We start from the raw sequence: 22,029 nt of genomic DNA, 5'->3' as shown, positions 1-22,029 counted from the left end.
TTAAAAGAATTTAAATTTGTTTTCATTATTTCACGGCCCCCCTCAGCAAAACCTACGGCCCCCAAGGGGGCCTCTGCCCACAGTTTGGGAAGTGCTGGTCTATGACTCAAGGAACCTTAGGATTTTTCAAGTGAAGGTGAGTTAGCCAGTTTTATTATTATTATTCGTGACACCTCCAAGGAGTCCGAAGACTCATCGCGGGAGGACACCTATTGTACAACTCTCCGTCTTCACCTCTACCACCAATCATTAACATCAACGTCATCTACTGGCCACTATCACAACAACAGCTAGTATTTTGTTGTCAGTAAATTGCGTGTGTTCTGAAGGGCCGATTTGTCTGTATGCGGGATGAAAAACCCGAGTTTCCAGGAGAAAAAACCCTGCTATCTCCGTATGAGATCGGCTAACTCACCTTCGATTGAAAACATCCATATAAAGATTCCTTCCGTCATGATGAGAATCGAACTTAGGCCTTTTCCAATCGAAGGGCGAACGTACCGTCGTTCTTCCAATTGCGCTACGGAGGCGCTTATATGGAGGTTAAAGTTTTCCTCAAAAACTGGGATCTTTCACTTTATCAAAGAGGGAAGCCAGTTGGAGCACATAATTCACAGATGTAATATACTGTGCTGCCTCCCTCCCCCTCCCCAGCCTAAGTTGCTTTAGCCATAATTCTAAACAACCCAATAATTTAAATTCAGGTTATTATGGTGAAAACGTTGTCTCTGAGTTGGTGGCGGTAGGGAAAAAAAAAAAAAATATATATATATATATATATACAGTATATTATTATTATTATTATTATTATTATTATTATTATTATTGTTATTAAATTGTGATCTACACTGGAAACCAAATTTCTAATGTAGATCACGAAAAATGCTCAATCCTTAATCCATTCGCTCTACGACTTGAGGATCCGAATTCCATCTTGGACATGAATATTTGTGATGGTCTTCACGAATTAGATCAAGTTCATCGTCCGTTGTTGTTTGAAATTGTTGCAGAAGCAGCTTAAACTATGAAGGTAGTATATTACTGTGTAGATTGCGTGTGCTTTTCTTGGCCAGCTTTCTTGTTTTGGGGGATATAAAACCAGTGTGATATTTCCACCACTAACTGGAGGCCTGAAGTTGTCTCAATTTCGGATTATGTAATCCTTCGCACCTCCTCTGTAGCAAATGTACTATAGGTGGGATTCACATAAAAAAAATCAAACCTGAAAAGGTTTGATTTTTCAGTTCAATTTCATTCAGTTTAGAAAAAAACTTCCAATTAGTTTTTACAAAGGTATAAAAATTAAAGAAAAATTTAAACTTTAAAGAAACCTTAATAGCTCTTTGATATCTACCCTATAATGTAAAATGATAAGCTTTTTTTGTAATGTTTTTGTGTCACGTTTTTTGTCAAGTTATTTGAAACGTTTTGAAACTCAGGGGATACCCTGAGTGTCGAGTCTTCAAAATTCGAGACATCAGAATTCAAGGAGAACCGGCCTACCAGTCCAGAACGCAGGGGTTTGGGCGCCTAAGGCGCCATGCGGGGGTCTGAACCCCCCTTTCAAGTCTTCAAAATTCGAGTAATCAGAATTCAAGTCCGGAACTCGGGGGGGGGCGCCGTAGGCGTCAGGGGGTTGGAGCCCCCTAGTATAAAATATTACATTTGTTTGTGTAATATATTTTTTCTCTCTCTCTCTCTCACTCACACACACACACACACACACACACATACAAATGTTAGGGTCTTTCTCATAATCCTTACCACAGACCCTTCCGCTACGTCATTTCCCTAAGTGTAGCTATCACCTGCCAACCAAAGGTCGTCATCACCTGTCTTCCACGTCACACAGTTGTTAAACTAGTCTTCACTGTGTGCAATTTGCAAGGAAAATCTCGACTAGAACGAAGCGAAGCGCTGATAATTTTTGGAATTCTTTCACCCATCTGACCAGTTTCATATATTTAAACTTATTTCATGGGAGGATTAATAAGGATTAAATTGTAGATCTAGCTTTTCACAAAAATGAAATTTAATTATTGGATAGCTTTCATACAAGAAAACTGGTTTGTCTTTTTCTTTCACTCACAGATGGCAGCACCATATAAATCATTTCCGAAATGATTACGTAGCCAACATACTGTTGTGTTACATAATTGCTGAATAATTCTTGTTGAACAGACGTGCTATCAGTCATGTGAGGCGAGGTGGTTATACGTGTCTAAGTATGTCGCGTCTAAAGGTCTAGAGACCATTAGACATTTTATTAAAATAACTAAAGATATTTTAATAAAAATGCGCACCTTAGTCGATTTCGAAATCGAGTGGGTGTTTACTCTAAGGGCAAAATGAAAACCACAACTAGTTCACTTACGTTTTCAGTTCAACAAGTTACTACGCAACAGCTCCAGAGTAAATGTTCATAGAAACACACCAAAACGTGATAATGTTACAGCACATCAAAACTAGACGGCCAAAATCCGAATGAATAAATCAAAATTTTTTATGCAATTTTTTTGATTCTCTGGTATCTGTAATAATCGTTTAAAGAATTGTTTACAAAATGAAAAGTAATTTTGATATATGAATAAATGGAATTAAATTTTATGCAAATATACATATATTATTTTCAAGGGTGGGCGGAGCGCTTTTTTTTGTAGGGTGGGAAAAGATGAAAAAGGGGGCTGAAAATGGAAGCTGTTTTTTAGAGGAAGGGGGAGGGTTTATGGGAAAAGGGGGCCGGGGAGAGGGTTGTATTTAAAGAGAGAGGGTTGAGAGGGTAAAGAGGGTTGTTCCCATAAACCCTTCTTCCCCCTTCCTCTGAAAAACAGCTTCTAGTTTCAGCCCCTTTTTTCATCTTTTCCCACCCTACAAGAAAAGCGCTCCGCCCACCCTTAAAAATAATATATGTATATATTATATAAAAAAAAACGGGTTTTCTCAAATTAATTCTCCCACATTGCCTAAGCCCCCACCACTCCCCTTTCAAGACCAAAACAACAGAAGTATGCACACTGCAGAAAGAAGATAGGAACAACATCCAAGAAAAGCAGTGGCGCACCCAGGGAGGGAGCCAAGGGCCCCCCCCCCCCCAGAAAAAGGAAAGATGCTCAGTCATCGGTCGTATGTGATGCATAGCGTGTATGCTCAAATCACCTACTCAACTCGCCCCCCCCCCCCTAAGATTAAATCCTGAGTGCGCTACTGAAAAAAAGGTATGTGCGAATTTTCTTCCACTATGCTACATATACTTGTCTCTAAAATATATCAGCAATGTCCTAAGAATTCTTGAGTAAAAAGCCAATCACATTAAAAAAGGGGCACTCCTAAACAAAAGCAGGCAAAATAGCAGTAAAAATAACAGTTTTTAAGAGGAGTAACATGGGAGTTTTCCCAGAAATAATATATATATATAAAGGTTGTTTAATTTAAATCAAAACCATTTCGCTATAAATGATAATATGAAATAAGCTCAATTGGAATTTAAGAACCATTGAATTTGCTATTTGGGTCCAACGTAATTATCCATTCAAAATTTAATTTATAATCTATTTATAATAATAATTTTTTCACTTAAAAAACAAAACAAAACAATTAACTCCTTATTTGGCATGTTATATTGCTAATATTAGTGGTTAACCTGGAGTGGTTAGCGAATGCACTTTCCAACTAACAGGCTATGGGTTCGCTGTGAACATGGATGATTGCGATTGGTTTTAGGTGAGGAAATGAATTTTATCGTCTGGTGTGAGACTACACCTTCGCTTAGTGGAGGATGGAAATACTTTGGAAAAAATTCCGTGTTTGATCTCTAAAAGAAGGGTTCCTATAGTTAAAAATGAATTTTAAAAAATACAAAAAATTTATCAATTTAATAATATATATATATATATATATCCTTAGGTCACCCATGATACCAATGTACTGTAACTTTATAATCTTTCCTGTATGGGGGAGGGGGGTCAAATAAAAAACAAGTCGTGATAATTTTATTGAGGTTTCAAGTAATTAAAACGTTTTTTTTGAAAGATTCTCAACCATCTACAAATTTAACTAAAAATAAAGACGATATCTACAGTTATGGACGCCTTTAGGTATATATAAAGGAAACGCTCGAGAGATTAACAATAAATATATAAATTAAAAGAATAAATACATAAATTAAAAGTAAACGTTCGTCTCCTGATAAAATGCTTATGAAGTGAGACGCTTTCATTAACATGACAATTGAAATCTGGGACCATTTGGACAGAACTGAAGATATACAGTTTTCTTTTGATTAATTCTACCAACAGAAATGATTCAACCCACAATTGAATTCGATCATTTTTAGTGGAAACTTGACCATTAATTATATAGGAAATGATCCAATGGGAAATGTTCAGTTATCTACTGGTGATCTCAAAACTAATGATGATGTAAGAAATCTTGAAAGGACTGCCAGTATAGGTAAAAAAAAGAATTTCTATCGGTTTAAATGTGAGAAAGTGTAAGGTTATAAATTTGGGGATAAAAAGGTTGCGAGTTGTGCACTACATTGATGTAGTGCACAGCTCGCAAGGGCTGGATTTGAGGGTATTGGTGGAATGAGTGATCGTTCAGAGGTCCTATTGCAAAATTAGCTAAAAATGTTCAGATTATCTGATTAATGAAGAACACACTGACAAATAGAGGTAAGGTTATTATACTTCTTAAAAATTGCTTGATAAGGCCCTCATCTAGAGTATTGCACAGAGGTCTAGCCATCTGGGTTTCTTAGAAATGTGAGGTGGATACAGAGGAGAGTGACCAAGATAGTGACAGTTTTGTAAGCGATGCTCCTTATGATGACAGATTCAAGATTTGTGGGTTCTAATAAGAAATAAGTTACATAACGGTTTTTATAAGATTGATACAGAGGACTATGGGTCATCCTCGGAATTTGAATAAGAGTATGGTAGTAAAGATGTGAGGACTAGATTTTTTTTTTACTTGGTGAGTGGCGAATAAGTGGAACGGGTTGGTGAGTGATTTGTCAGTGAATGAGTTCAAATCAAGGTATGATAGATACGGTGCAAATGATGGTACGTGTTTGGTGAAATGTTGGTAGACAGTCCTTGATTTGAACTCATTCACTGACAAAGCACTCACCAACCCGTTCCACTTATTCGCCACTCACCAAGTAAAAAAAAAATCTAGTCCTCACATCTTTACTACCATACTCTTATTCAAATTCCGAGGATGACCCATAGTCCTCTCACTAGTGATGTACAAAAAAAAAAAGTCCTCTGTATCAATCTTATAAAAACCGTTATGTAACTTATTTCTTATTAGAACCCACAAATCTTGAATCTATCATCATAAGGAGCATCGCTTACAAAACTGTCACTATCTTGGTCTTTATCCTTTCCATCTCATCCACATTTCTAAGAAACCCATGTGACTAGATAGTAATAATAATAATATCATAAATATCAAATTTTATTAAATTACATCTGGCTAGAGCGGAATTGTTGACTTTTTCTCCTTTTGTAATTTCGAAACGGTTTGCGAAATTTTTCCTCTAATAAAACTGATCAAACGAAAATTTTGTGAGGATTGCAATTACCGAATTTCGATAAAATTCGGCTACCTGGAGCAGAAGATATGGATGTTATCTTCTGTAGCAGAAGATAACATCCATGCGTTTTAATGTACGTATCTTTGTTTTCTTCGGCCACAGAACAGGCGAATCTAACATGTGCTTACCCATTTAGAGAAACTCACAAATTAATAGTAAATTCACTACGGCAAAGCCATAATTATCTTAAAGAGTGTATCTGATATATCTGTACTGTTTAACATATGTGCTAAACTATAATAACTTAAAGTATTTAAATAAAATTAAACCATTGCCTGATTAATTGTAATCTATGTTTTATCTCTACGAAAATTCTTCGTGAGCAGTGGAATAAGTGAAGGGAATTTACGCTTTCAACACCAGATGGCAGCACACTGGAATACTTCATCCCATTTTGAGTAACATGAAAGTTATACATAATATATATATATATATATATTGACTTGTTTGTCTGTTTGCTTACTTGGGATATGGAGTAAAACCAGGTTTAAAATAGCTTGGTATCTTTAACATTTATTATACCCAAGGTAAAATACTTTCTACATATATATATATATATATATATACATATTCATAAATATTCATAAATATATATATACATAAAAAAAATTCTCTAATTTCTTGAAGTGTAAGAAGATTTTCATATGTTATAATTATTATTATATTAGTTTTTTGTGTGAATTAAGTATCTATATACTTTTTTGTAGTATAATGCAAATTCACAATCAGATAAGTAATATTAGTGAAAAGTTGAAACAACTTTTATTAATAAAATAGTAATGATTAATAATAATTAATAATGTTAGAAAAACTAATTCATTAACTAAATTCCCTCTTAATAGCGCTCATTATCCCTCTCAATGTTAGTGAGAATCCACCGCTGAATAAAAATTATTTTGCTAAATATTTATGTGGTAAAGGTAACGAAAAGTCCCAAATGAAATAAAATTGTGAAAACATTTGTTCAATCCAATATAATAAACATATACAATGTGTATTGTTAAGAATTAAATACCATGGTATGAGATTTTATACCACGAAATGCAATTAAGTATATTGTGGATGACAACTCCTTTCACATTACAAACTGCTAGAAATAATAATGTATACGCATTTTTTTTTTTTTTTTGTAAGACACTTTCTTGTGATTTTCTTATTTCTTGCATGATGAAACAAATATATGTATATATATATATATATATATATATATATTTTTTTTTTTTTTTTTTTCCCTCCAGGATGTTTAGTAACAGGAAGTTGAAATTATACACCAAGAAATAAGTGAAAATGCACTACTTTTTCACAAAATCTCCAAATCGATTGATGCACTTGTCCCAACGATAGATCATTTTAACAATAACAGTACTGAAAAAGTCCTTGCCCATACTCAGTAACGAACATCGTACCGCCTGATGAACTGCCTCATCCGTAGTGAAATGCCTTCCTTGAGGGAGCCGAAAACAAAAGGAAGTTTGAAGGCGCTAAATCTGGGCTGTAGGGGTGGATGGTCAGAGTTTTCCCAACAATTACAGCACAACCACTTACGAGTGGTGTGCGCAGTTTGCGAAGTAGCGTTGTCGTGCACCAAAATCATGCCGCTTATCAGGAGTCCTGTCGTTGAAAAGCCAATGCCGAATGTTGGGTTTCAGTTTGTCCAGCGTTGTACAGTAAAGCTCTGCACTGATTGTTCCTTACTTCAGCAAGAAGTCCACCAACAGAATGCCTTCGCAATCCCAAAACTGTCCCTCCTCACTGTCCGAAAAGTCATAGCCACGTGACTTTTCGGACAGTACGAACAATTTTGAATTTTTTGCGCATAGGAGATTGTTAATGTTTCCAGGTCATTGAGTCTTGTTTGCTCTTTGGAGTGAGGTGGTGAGACCACGTTTCGTCTTCTGTGACAAGGCGGACGAGAAAATCATAGTCTTTGTCTCTGTATTGCAACAGATTCTCCAGACATGTCCCCATGCGTGCTACATTGTGCTCCTCTGACAATTGTTAGGATACTTAACGGGAGTACGCCTTTCGAAAGCCAAGGGCATCATGAACATTTCGTAAACAGTGGACTTCACTCAAGTTCACCACTTTTGCAATTTCACGCGGTTTCGCTCGCCGGTCTTCAAGAACGATGTCCTTAATCGCGAAATGTCTTCTGTCTTGCTCGATGACGGCCTGCTCGCCAGATGTCGATCTTCAATGTCACCACGGCCCGCTTTAAATTCATTGCACCAAAAACACTCCTGCTTCTTTGACACCAGCTTTTCGCCATTCACAGAAACCAGTTCGTTGTGAATGTCACTTGGGGAAGTCCCTTTTGCTTGCAAAAGTCGAATAATTTCATGGACATCTGTTTTGGACCACACTCGCACACGCCGGCCTGGTAAGTCGAGTGGAGAGCCTACTCACTCTCCAGCCAAGGGGAAGGGGGGGGGGGGGTTTCGAATCCCGCCAGAGGCATGGATGTTTGTGATCGTACTACTAACCGTTTACCATATGTACTACTGTAACCTGTGTCCTGGTGCAGTATGACCCCTTGATGGTGCGCCATAAAAAAAAAAAATAAAAGTAAAAAAAATGTGTTGCCTTACATTTCGGAAATCCCTCGTGTGTGTGTGTGTGTGTGTGTGTGTGTGTGTGTGTGTGTGTGTGTGTGTGTGTGTGTGTGTGTGTGTGTGTGTGTGTGTGTGTGTGTGTGTGTGTGTGTGTGTTCTTAAAAAATAAGTGGAAGGACATGATAATTGGTTCTTTTGCATTGATCGAAATTTTAAAAAAAATAAATAAAGCTACATTCGATGGACCCTCTTCACGAACAGCTGCGTGTAGATACTGGCAACATTTGTTGGTCCGATTGGCTGAGTGGGTAGAGTACCTTCTCTTCAACCAACAAGCTTCAAGTTTGAATCTCATCGTTTGCATGCATTCTGTAAACGTCTTTAAGTGATATATGAGATGGCCGTGGTCTCACATCAATCTCGTCATCCAGTATGAGACCACAGCCCGCTTTACTGGATGCCTGAAGTTACTTGAAAAATTCTACGTTCGGTTTTTGAGCAGGTTTCCGAATTATCTAACCTTTAGCACAACAAAGGTAATAGGGGTTATGTAATAACATACGATAGCTTACTATCTTCCTTGAGGGGAAGTCACATTAAAAAAATCAACTTTTCCTGCCACCAATTAAGAAGCTGACAGAAATCCGCCCAGAGATTCGATAATCGCTTTCACAACCACCAAAATTCCAAAATTTTATTCTTAATGATCCTCGGAATAAGACCGTGAAAATTGTTAAAAGGGTGGCTCTCAATTCTCATGGGACCACTTCAATATTTGAAATCCATTTGTAATTGCTGCATCATAGATTGCATAGGTCGTATCATTAACGTAATTGGCTGCTCCCCTTTTAAGACTTAGCCAAATTTATCAACAGAAGACTGGGTGCATATTTTCCAGGTATGTAAAGTAAAGCCTAACACCGTTTGTAAACCCGTCTTAGAAACCCTAACATGCGAATACGCAATAAATGAAGTGGTTGTAGAGGGCTGATGGATGCAGTATGATACTTGCTAATTTTCCTTCGGATTAAAAGCCCTTATGAATATTCCTCTCTTTCCAGCTAAAGATGATTGACTTGAAAGAAATATTAAAAAGTTGAAAGTCAAAGAAGTCGATTGATACTATTCTCCATGTAGTGATGGGCGGCATTACAGCAATCGAAAATCGACCGACTGGAATGCACATTTTTTTTTAGTAGCGAGCTAATGAAACTTAATTTCACTGGTGATTTTTTGTGTTTTTAGATGAGAGATAAAATGCATTTACGTCTTTCTTTTTTTCAAGGCGGGGAGGGAGTGGAAGTGGAACTTACGACTGTTCTGTTGCTGAACCCATTGTAATTACTTTTAGCGCTTCTTGGGAACAGTGTAGATTCACATGAATAATAATTAAACAAAATAGATAATAGCAGATCCACATTTCATTTTGACTGATGCGTTTTTTTAAAGATTTTTAAAACGAAATGAACCATCTGAAGTAACTTTTTCCTATTTGAGAATCTTTACTGGTGTGCCTACACTGGGGATACAGAGGATGCAGCTGAGGTAGCGCGCTTAAACGATGCTCAAGCTCGTCACACATAGGGAATGTGACACTTGAAAATGATGTCACGTAACAAAAATGGACCTTTTTTAAAAAAATAAAAGTTTGAAGTTTGTATTTTACATATTAGAACTCACTGATTTCCAATAGTAGTCGTTGGTATTTTGCATATAACTATTGAAGTTGCAAAAACCAAATAAGTTTTTGGGAATAGGTTAAAAACAACACATCATATATTCCCCCCCCCCCCTTACCTTTTAGCTTTTGATGAAACAGTTTGAAAGAAGGGAAGGCAACTAAAGTTTTTTGATAGATGTAGGGAGGATAATATTGCAGTGCGACATATTTTAAATAGTAACCGTACATTTTATGTCTGTATATGTTTAGGCGAGCGCAATCAACTCCCAACAGCAGTTTTTTTTTTTTTTTTTAATACGATTTTGTTACGTCAATGAGTCAGCCAAAAATTCATAAATTTAGCTGTCATCAGGAAACGAAATCAAAAATGTAGTTTTTTTTTTTTTTTCAATACATACTGCCAGGAAAGAAAGTAAATTTTTTTGATAAGAAATGTTATTCTTATTTTCATCCATATTTGACCCAAATATGAGGAAACGAAATGTTGCATTTGAAATATTTTCTCGACTAGGCTACTTGAGTAACAGAGGCAACTAAAGCAACTTCATATCAAATTGCCATAGTAAACTCATAATGCACAGCACTAATGAAAAATGTCACCATAGAAGTCTTTCCAGTGAGATTTAAACCTGTGAAGATGAAAAGAGTTAAATCAACAGCAGAAGTCATATTATACATTTAATTCGTCGATTCACAGCAGCTCTTGTAGCAATATGGTGCTCATTAGCACAAACATGAAAGAGATTGAGATCATTTGAAACGAAACTGTAAGCACAGGGAAGTTATAATGGCACCATAACAGAATTTATATTAGAAAAAGCACTATAATTTTCAGTTGTTATCTTGCACATGCAATATGCAATATTGTGTGTGTGTGTGTGTGTGTGTGTACACACACGCAATATTTAATATTATCCTTGAAGCGGTCTTTGATTAATTATCCTGTAATTTTTCATGCCGCTGAGCGAATATTAATTTAAAAATAATAGGACAATGATTGTTAATAAAGATGCAAATACACTGCAGCGTACTCATTTAAGGGACTGATCCGCTGAATTGCATATTTTGCTCTATAAACAATTTCATCTCTGAGTACCAAACAACGGGAATTTATTAGATTCAAGACTGTCAAAATCGTCGCAATAATACTCACACCAATATTTTAAAATCATAAGACAATATTTGGATTCAGTTTGTACTCAAAAGTTTTTGAATTATTTTTAAAATTATTTTAAGATCTTTGAAATATCATAAGTTACTATGAAAATCTAAAAATCTTCAAAGGAAATATTCTACATAATATAGTCAATTTTACATGATTTCCAGGACGATACTGATTTGAAAAATCCTCATTGACTGCTTCTTCGCTAGCGCATTACTTCGTTGGGTTGAGCATGAAAATATTAATGCTCAACCCAACGAAGTTTATTATCACAACGTACCACAGTTGTTCGAATGCGATGGTGGAAAAAAAATCTCATTTCCATTTTCTGCTCTGGAAGCATACAAAGAAGTTTCCATTAGTGGTCTTTATATCTCGATTTATGAAAATGAAAGAGAAAGCAAAGATTTGCGTGTGTCTTTTAAGTACACAGAAAATAAGACTGGGACGGATGACAAAATATTGTCATTTTGTATAAAAATACCACTCCAGTTTCTTTTAAATGAGTTAATGAATAACTTCTATTGGTTTAGGTTACATAATTCCACAACTATTAGTTACGAGTCCAGAAATAGTGTATGCTACACTAGTGTACATTTCTGAGAAAATCTATCATAAATTCATGCTCTCAACTTCTGTACCAAGGAAACAAAAACCCCTGAGAATAAGAAGATTCATAGCTTTGAGTCTCGGGTTCTTGCATTTCTCCTGAATTTGAGCGAACTAATTTTCTCATTAGATCATTTAAATAGCTTTGTACGAACTGCTATGATTCATTCTCAGTTACAGGCTGGTAAGAGTCACTTTCATCACTTATATAAGTGATGATATCGCACTCAAAATCGGTGTGTTTGTTTAGATTTACGAAAGAAACAACTCACGGGCTCTGAGGTCAATGTATTATGTCTTAATTGCGTGTGTTCTAATGACCGGTTTGCCTGCTTTGCGGGATGTAAATCCAGAGTTTCTGGGAGAAAAAACCCTCTACCTCCGTATGAGACCAACTAACTCACCCTCAACTGAAAAACCCTGGTAAAGGTTCTTCGAACCCAAGCCTTTCCAACCAAAGGGCATCGTCGAAACCGATTGAGCTACGGAGACTCTTCCAAATCGGTTCAAACAGTTCAACAATTTTGGTGTTGAATGTATGTATAGTTAGGTGCATGTGCCACACGCCTTATAACAGGTTTGAATAAGACATCTCTTTACTATTAGTGATGTGAACTAATACATTGGCTAGGAATAAATAGTAATCCTCTCTATGGTTTTTGGGATCATGTCATAATTTCCTAACTTTGAATCCATTTTCTGAAATTCTCAGTACATGTGGCAAAGTTTATGTATTGCCTGTGATTTAACTTAATCTCATTCCCAACTTTTATCGAAAGTATGCATAACACGCATTTTTTTTTTTTTTTTTCAAATTTAATCATGATGCTGCTTTTTCAGTACAAAACTCTCACGGATATATCAAAATTACTCTGAAATTTTACACAAGTATTTGATGACGTAATCCGCAAGTGAGGATTAAATACATAAAATAAAACAAACGCACATTGGTTTGAGACATACTACCGGTATCGTGATACTTATATAATCAAGTCAACTGTTGTTTTTGAATACTATTTGAATCTTATGATTTATGTACACGAACACGCTATGTGTCTGTGTGGGTATAAATCACGACAAAAATGACAATAATTTTTAATCAAAGGGCTCATTAAGTCTAGAATTTTTTCTACCGTAATGATTCTTAACATCGCTTCTACAGTAATAATAATAATAATAATATAGTTATTATTATTTTAATTCTGTAATGTTTTGTCGCTCTGTTGTAGATATATTATACTTGTGGCACAACACGTGATAGAGAGAACAGTTTTATTTTATTTTTTATTTTTTTAATTAATTTAATTTAATTTAATTTATTTAATTTAATTTATTTAATTTAATTTAATTTATTTAATTTAATTTAATTTATTTAATTTTATTTAATTTATTTTTATTTTTTATTTTGTACCCAGAACATTTAAATTACTAAATAAAACAAAAAACAAATCTGGTAACGCCTATAATGACACCTTAACAAAATTATTAAACTATGTAGGACAGTGTTATTATTTTTCTGACTGGATAAAATCCAAATGGAAGGGGGAGCCAACATGTTCTTCAATACATTTAAATCGGACAGCTGGGCTCACAACTATCATTAGGCTTTATGAACTTCTCGCTCTTCTGGGAAATTAAGTGGAAGATGACGTCAATGCTAATTTCATTAACTTTTATTTTTTATTTTTGGCTACTTAACAATTTGTTAGAAATAAGCATATTTCTCAGAGACAATATATTTAAAAAATAGAATTAGGTCAATGAAAATAAAAATTATCTCTAATTAAGTGAACGTCTTTAATCAATAGAAAATAATATGAAAAAAAATCATTAATACAATAAATTAAACAAAGTTATCATAACTAAACTGCTTGCAGAAAAGACTGAATAATTTAATAAAAAAGCAAATAGCTATTAGAGAAAGTTGTTTTTCATCTTAATCCCACCCCTACATTCCAGCATATATTTGTATACGTTTGCATCCAATGCTATTTTGAATCTTATGATTTATATACACACGCACGCTATGTGTCTGTGTGGGTATAAATCACGACAAAAATGACAATCATATTTAAAGAAAAAAAAGATGAGAACTTAATTTAAAAAAATAAATAATTTGAACTAACAAGAGTTCAAGGAACGGTGCATAACCAGCTTAGGCGAACTTGAGACAATGACCTTGATTCCCGATCAAAGGGCGAATTTACCGCCTATTTACTGCGCCCAGCTAAACCAACTTGTCCAACGACGTGACTCTCTGATTAGATGTGTTTTAATTATGTAATTAATAATCAGAGACTGAATGACTGTATCTACTTTGTCATCGTGATTTGCTTAGTATTTGCAGTTGCTGAAAATGAATCACTGATTGATTTTTAACTGGATTTACTTTCTTTGTTAGCGAAATATCGCTCGTTAAAATTATTAAAAAGTTCAAATTAAACTGTTGTTTTAAGCGAATTGTTAAAATATATAAACATTAAGGGGAATGTTGTTTGACCATGTGCGATTACCGCGTGCGTGTGTTTCACTACACCTCATTGAATAAGAGTTCTTTAGGGTTTTAAAAATTCATAGAATAATTCGATTGTTCAGGATCGAACGCAATCCACGATTGGATTGCTTTCGATCCTCTTCAAAACTTTATGTAGACTTTTTTTCTATTAAAGATGAATTAGCCGATCTCATATGGATTTAGCAGGGTTGTCCTCCAGAAACGCATTTTTTTTTTTTTTTTTTTTTTTGTCCCAGAAAAGACAAATCAGCCAGAAAACACACGCGATCAACAGGCAAAACTCTTATTAGCGGGCGATAGATAGTGATAGGTGGCTCAGAGTGGCGTCCTGCGATGAGTCTTGTGACTTCTTGGCGGTATCATGTAATAATGAGATGACACCGCCATTTGTTCAAACGAAGTTTGAACAAATTGCGGATGTGACGTCGGTAAATTTTAAATGTACTACTCCCAAACATTCTTCGTTTGAGTTAAGCTTACACTCCAAATATTCTTATGACAGGGAAAAAAGAAAAAAAAAAAATATATATATATATATATATTTTTTTTTTTTTTTTTTTTTTCAAAGCCTTTTCAAAGAAAGGGAAAAAAACATATTTCTTAACCAAATAAAACAAACTGATATTAGAGCTAAGGTGATGACATTAATGAAAGCATACAGGGCTCAAACCGTATATTGCAGTGATGGCGAACCTTTTTACCCAGGTGTGTCAAACATCTTTTTTTTTTTTTTTTAAATATTGACGTTGTTGATGTGCCACTTGCATACATGCATTATAAATTTAACTACTTAATCATAGAAGGTGACGTATCATATTAGACTATTTATTTAATAGGACATTGATATACAATCTATGAATTCATATTATACAATTAATTTAATAAACTGAAATTACTGAAATTAGTTTTTTCATCAGAATATCAATATTTTTCAACATCCAAGGTGTGCACCTGAAACCCTCAAGTGTGTCAGTGCTGACACGCGTGTCATAGGTTCGTCATCACTGGTATATTGAGTTATTTCACTGTCGCACTATTTGGAATTGTATTTTCTTTTAAGTAGTGTTTTTGTAAAAATTCACTGCTCTGAGGTTTTGAATCCAAATTTTCTCAAAACTAATGAAAGGATTAAAGAAAGATTGAAATACGGTCCCTACAGAAATCAGGTCTTTCGAATAGTATCAATACCAAGGCAATTCATGGCAAAAATGGATCAGCGGATCAGCTATGCTTTCACGAATGCTACCACCAATGGAAATTTCAATTTCTTAAAACATAAATATGTTAATTTGCTTCTTTAAGAAATAGAGATTTTTTAAAAAATATTTTTAGTGAATACGTTGCATTCATTAATTGCAAGTCTTGAGAGTGAATTTTAACTCAAGAATTTTAAAATCTTGAGTGTGAATTTTTTTACAATCTTTGACCTAAGTCCAGAATTGATATGTTATTGTATGTTACTATTCAATAAGAAATGTATACAGTACTTACTTTGTTATGAGAATCTATGATTGAATGTAACATGGAGTAAAACTGAAGTGAAAGTTTCAATGCAGATGTCAGTTTTGAAATTCATTAAAATTAACTGTAATAAGTAGAACGGATATAAATAATCCAAAATAAATTGTACCTCTCATGAATAACAATTTAAGTTTTTATCATCCTAGATATCTTCCAGTGAGTGAAAACAATAATAATAATATAAAAAATTGACTCTAAAACCTATATTAGAATATTTTAGAGCAGTTCATCATCTACAATTTAAAAACTGTCAGCGTCACGTTATTTTTCCGACACGATGGTGATCCACACCGAGCTTAGATGCACATTGTGTGGACATGTCTTAACAGTGTTTTTCAATCCGTGGGTTGCGACCCATTAGTGAGTCGTGAAATTAGTTTAGCAGGTAGCAACCAACATTTTTTTTTTAATTAAATATAATAGGAAATAGAGTTTAACTTACAGATTTCGTAGCTTTAACATGTTTCCACCAGACGGTGTCATATTCCACGTTCAGCTTCCAGAGGAATTCTCTTGAAGGTATATTATGTCCATTCCCCTTTCGGGCGCATTTTTTACAAAGTTTTAAATATATGCGGCATGCTAGTTTGAAAGCTTTCGATTAAATTTTAATTCTAAAATAAGTAATGATAATGTCTGTGAGAGAGGAGTGTTTATCATAATGCAGAGTCAGGTTGCTTTCATTCCAGATGTTTATTGTAATTGTCGCTTTACATAATACACAGACTCTAATTGTGTCATGACTGTATTTAGTGGTATAATAAACTTACTAGTTTTTCTTGCATGTTAGCGTATGGAAGTATCTAGGATATGGAAGTATTGGCATTTGGATCCGAGATGAGGTATTGGTCAGAAGTTACTACTTTCTAGTCGGGGCCAGTTCAGGCTACCATCATTCCCCGAAGCGTTCCATGTCTGTAGATCAGTGTGTTCACGAGGACGGTTTGCCTGTTTTTAAGGGATTTAAAATCCCAGATTCCGGGAAGAAGAAAAAACTTCCACTTCCGTAAGAGACCGGCTAACTCACCTTTAGTCGAAAACACCTGATAAAGGTTCCTCACGTCATAGACGGGAATTGAACCAGGTCCTTCGCCCAAAGGGCTTCGTTTATACTAATTGAGCTATGGAGGCTCCAATCCTTCTATATTTTATAGCATAGGTGGGCCAACAGCAGGCCCATAACGTGATTTTGTGCGGCCCGCGGTAGGATAAAAACTATATTAAATTATATGTATTATCAATTAAGCTATTAGTTTCGACCACAAATTTTCTGATTGATATACTAGTTATATTCATTATTTCTGATAATGGAAACAATTTATATTCTCAACACGGAATCAAAATTGCTTTAAAAAGATTACTCAATTTATAAAATCTACTGATTCTCTGTGCGAGTTGTAGAAGTGGGAGTGGTAGATTTCTATGCGCTCCAGAGTAACGCATCATTGAAAGTCACTTGCTCTGCTCTTGTTACAGTGATCAGTTTCAGAGACTCAGTTTCACAGTTAATAGTGTTATTGTTGCAGTTTTTGTTCCCTGGTCAGTTATTTCAGCCTTTGTGTACTATGAGTAAGAAAAGCAAGATCTGTGAAGTAAAAAGGTCATTTCAGGAGAAATGGGAAAATGAATTCTAAACAATAACGACAACAAACCACAGTGCCTTATGTGGTTGCAAGTGTTGTCTGTGCACAAGGCATATAACCTCAAATGCCACTACATACAGCACCATGCCGCTAAATACCAAGAATACGTTGGACAAGTACGTACTAAAATTGTACGTAATTTGAAGAGAAAGGATAGTGCTCAGAAATTTATTTTTACTAAATCAAATCAATACAAAAAAGTTCACTCTTGGCATCGTTTGTTGTAAGCGCAGAGATAGCAAAAGCAAAAAAAAAAAAAAAATCATTATCTGATGGTGAATTTGTAAAACACTGTTCTGTGAAAATGGCACTTGCATTTGGGGAAGATAAAATTGTCAGTGAGTTTGAAAGCGTCCCACTATCAAAACAAACTGCAACAAAAAAGAATCGAGGAAATAGAACCTATTTCCTCGACTCTTCACATATTAAATAAATTAAAAAGTGTTAATTACAGATTCATCTTACTTCTGATTGGCTCTGGGTGAATCAACTGACATAACAGATACAGCTGAACTTCTAATTTTCATTCGAACTGTTTCCAAAGATTTTGTTATTAATGAAGAGCTACTAGCATTAGAGTCATTGCATAACACAGCCAAAAGTCAAGACATTTATGATCCAGTTATGAAGGTTGTAAATAGTATTGGTGACATCAACAATCTCACAGCTATTAGTGACAGATGGCGCCAAATCAATGCGTGGTACTCAAACAGGCTTAGTAGGCTTACTAAGGAAGGCTGGAATCAATTGCCCTGTATTCCACTGCATTATACATCAGGAGGCTCTGTATGGTAAAATTCTGGAGATAGAGGATGTTATGAAAATTGTAATGAAGTGTGTGAATCTAATTAAGGGCCGAAATCGGGCTTTGACACGCCACAAGTTTCTTTCTTTTCTAACAGAAATGGAGGCAGAATATGACGATTTAGTGTTGTGCACAGAAGTAAGTTGGCTAAGCAGAGGGAACTGTTTAGAACGGTTTTTTGCTTTGAGAAAGGAAATAAAACAGTTTTTAGAGGAACACGACAAGACAAACAAAGAACTAAGCACAAAACTATGTGATCCTCATTTTAACAGCTTACTCGTCTTTCTGATAGACATACACACCACATGAACTCAGCGTGAAGTTACAGGGACGTAACCAATAAGGGACGTATTCATAAGTCGACTGAAGGTTTTTAAACTCACCCTAGTCAGAGGAAACTTGGTGCATTTCCCTTCCTGCAGGGAGTTGATGGAGAAGAGCCATGACATTGACTTCAAGTTTTCTGTGCCAATGTTAGACCAACTTTTGGAGCAATTGAGTGAGCGATTTTCTGACTTCAGTGAAATGCAGCCACAACTGACATTATTTAATAAAACAATGAAATTCAACATTTCAGAGCAGCATGACACTATTCAATTGGAGTTGTGTGACCTTCAAAGTGGCCCCTTTTTCCAGTGAAGGGCGGATTAGGCATTGATTTTTGAAAACTGTACCAAAAAAAAATAATATCCTGCATTGAGTGATTTTAGCTTGAGAATTGCATCTATGTTTGGAAGCACATACATATGTGAATGCACTTTCTCAACGATGAGGGCGGTTAAATCGTCACAAAGAAGCCGACTGACTGATGACCACCTTCAGGATTTTGTTATGAATATCGTCATCATCGTTGGAAATCGACTTTGATGAACTTCTTGCCGCACATGATCGCCCACAGTGTTTTCATTAAGTTGTGTTACATGTAAAAAAAAAAAAAAAAACAGAAATATGTAATTAAATTTAATTTAACAACTTATATTTAAATCAATCAAGTATTTGATATTGTTCTCCCAGTAGTAAAATGATTTTAAAAATATAGTAATTCAGGTATAGTTTCTGGGAAAATTCCCGTGCTACTCCTCTTAAACACTATTATTATAATAACGGCTATTATAGCCCCTCCCCTGCCCCAGTTGTAAACCCTTCCCCTTCTCTCCTCCCCCCCCCACAAAATGCGCCCCTAAACACAATACTATATATATATATATATATATTTATATATATATTATTAATACATAACCCGGGTTTCCAAATTTATATTCCCACGTCAAAACATACCCCCAAGCTCCCTTCCTCCTTCTCCCCCCCCCTTTATAAACAACCTTCAGCAGGATCATGAAATTGGAAGACATCCTAGAATCAAAACAAGGTATGTACAAAATTTTTCCACCTCTTTTATTCTGCTATAATTGCCTTCTATACTCACCCATAATGCCCTAAAATATATATATATATATATATATCCCTTTTTTGAGTAATAATAGCCGATGTATTTAAAATAAGGGACAGATCAGATTAGAAATAAGATCCTAAACAAAAACAGGCTATAATAGCCGTTATTATAATATATAGTAATTCAATATATATAACTATTGCCTTGAAAAAATGCAGAGTTTATTTTTATTTAAGTTCTGTCTAAAAGTGTGCGGCCCATGACACCACCACTCATTATATATTGGTCCTCGTATAGAATGAAGTTGGCCACGCTTGTTTTATAGCAAGCACATGCAGTAAGTTGAACGCACTTCGCTGCCTTCCGAAAATCAATTTAATATCTTGGAGGTTAATGGGGCCAGTATCAGATATTAAGCTGATAAGAATAGGTGTTACATTTTTTTGCTTTTTGGCTAAGATAAGAATGTAATATCTGATACTGGCCACAATATATTAAACCGATTTTTGGAAGGCGGTGAAGTACGTGGGATTTCAACCATCTTTGCCTTGAGTTGCCTGATATTGTTAATGTCACCCCTCGGAATATCACTTCTCGGTCTCATATATACACATTGTATATGTGCTGGATCGAGATGTCGTATATATATATATATATATGTGTGTGTGTGTGTGCGTCCGACCCAAATATATATATATATATATATATATATATATATATATATGGGTCGGAGTCAAAAAAAGTTTTAAAAACACTGTCCAGGCCGGTGGGACATGATGATCCAATCGCATGACTCTCACGGCCAGTGGTCATTATCTTACTGGACTTCTCTTGTAGGAAACGTTTAAGGAGTTGAACTGACTTGGCGCTGCTATCAATGTTAACTCAGGCATGATAAACGAATCAAATGAAGCTTAAGAGGAAAAAAAATCGTTAAAAAATGTAATAAAATTTGAGCGATGTACTGTACTTCATGATGCATTAAACATATAATTTTTATTATAATTAGATTTATTCAATTTCAAAGTTCCCCACGGATTTTATGAATACAGAATAGGAAATAATCATAAAAAGTCGTTCCCCCACGGGAGTGATGTGGGTGAACGACTGGACCACTGCAGTATCAGGAAAAGAAATGCAGTCATGCATTAATTTAATTTTATTTATGATTAAAAATAATCAAATTAATCATTGGATTCGAGTGGATAATCTCGGCTGTGGTAGATCAAGGTAGATTAAATTAATTTTTATTGTATAAATTACTATAGCTTGTACTACCTTTTTGAAACATCATTTTTGTTGATGTCGACTCCATAATAACAATAATAATAATAATAATAATATTTTTTATTGATTTCTGAAATATTTAAATTACAATAATCGTCTTTAGTGACATTCCAGCTTGTAATTTTTACAAAATTCATCGCTAAGTACTGCATATGTGATTCGTTTTCTACATATTTATATATGGGAGTAAGGATTAACCATGATATCCTGTTGGATTTCGTTCCTAACACTGCACGATGAAGTGTGGGTCTACACGTGAGCAAAAATCAGAAGGGAGTGATATTTAATATTATTTATAATAAAAATGGTCCGAATAAAATGCCATTGTGATTAAAAGATTTGGCAAATTGATCGGGGTACATTAACGTAGAACCATCCATTATAGCCTATTTGTCCTTGTATAGTGAACTTTTAGAAGAAAATATATTTTCTCAATTATGTTATTATAATTAGAACATAAGGATGATCACAACGGTACAATTTCTTTGTAATGGGTTTTCTTGAAGATTTACGCCATATTTTTTTTATCTTTCAAAATTTCATTTATTATTTATTTTATTTATTTATTTTTTATTTTTTATTTTTTTTGTATTCAAAGAGAAAGGTCGGAAATTGTTGATACACGTATTTTTTTATATTTTTAAAGGATGCTTTTCAATTCAAATGATCGAAATTGAATATTTTCGTTAATTTGAATATATTAAATTTATCACAATATAAGGGCGACAAAGCAGTATTAGTTACTTTTCCCTTAAAGATTTTCACATAAGTCTATTACCTGGACAAGCTAGCATATACTATACATATTGTTTATTATTATTCTGTCATACAGCGATGTCGTAGTTTTGAAATCACTATAACATCTAGAAGGTACCTCTCCCTTTCATAATTACTTTCATAGTAACATAAAAGGGTGGGCGGGAAAAGACGTTGAGGAAAGACCAGACGGGAAAAAAAAACTCAACACTCTTACCAATACCACCAACCTTTAGTTAATATTTATTTTGCAATCACCTCTCAAACAATAGATGTAAACTTGAAAAGATGGCTTTTATAAATTCATGTGTTGGTTTTTGCTTCGAATGTGTATTTGCTATATAACAGCAATAACAACACAAATTAGGAACTTTTAGATAACAATTAGGAATTAAGATTAGAACTAGGAACAATGTCAATATTTACACAACAACAAAAACTTAAAGCAAAAAATGATGATAGTGCTTTTATGTCTGTAAATCGCAATGACAAAAGTTTTATATTAC

At 34.6% G+C, this 22,029-nt stretch overlaps 1 long non-coding RNA gene across 1 annotated transcript in view; it reads right to left on the bottom strand.

Moving 5' to 3' along the window:
• Positions 1 to 22,029, bottom strand: part of LOC150108664 (uncharacterized) — a 245,673-nt gene that overhangs the window by 4,171 nt on the left and 219,473 nt on the right. The gene's annotated exons all lie outside the window — the stretch shown is intronic.

This window comes from Typopeltis vanoorti, chromosome 3, assembly GCF_054136105.1.
Source record: "Typopeltis vanoorti isolate ZY-2024b chromosome 3, IOZ_Tvanoo_1.0, whole genome shotgun sequence".
NCBI lineage: Eukaryota > Metazoa > Arthropoda > Arachnida > Uropygi > Thelyphonidae > Typopeltis > Typopeltis vanoorti.
Note: the sequence above shows the minus strand (reverse complement) of the source record. Positions and strands in the feature narration are given on the sequence as shown.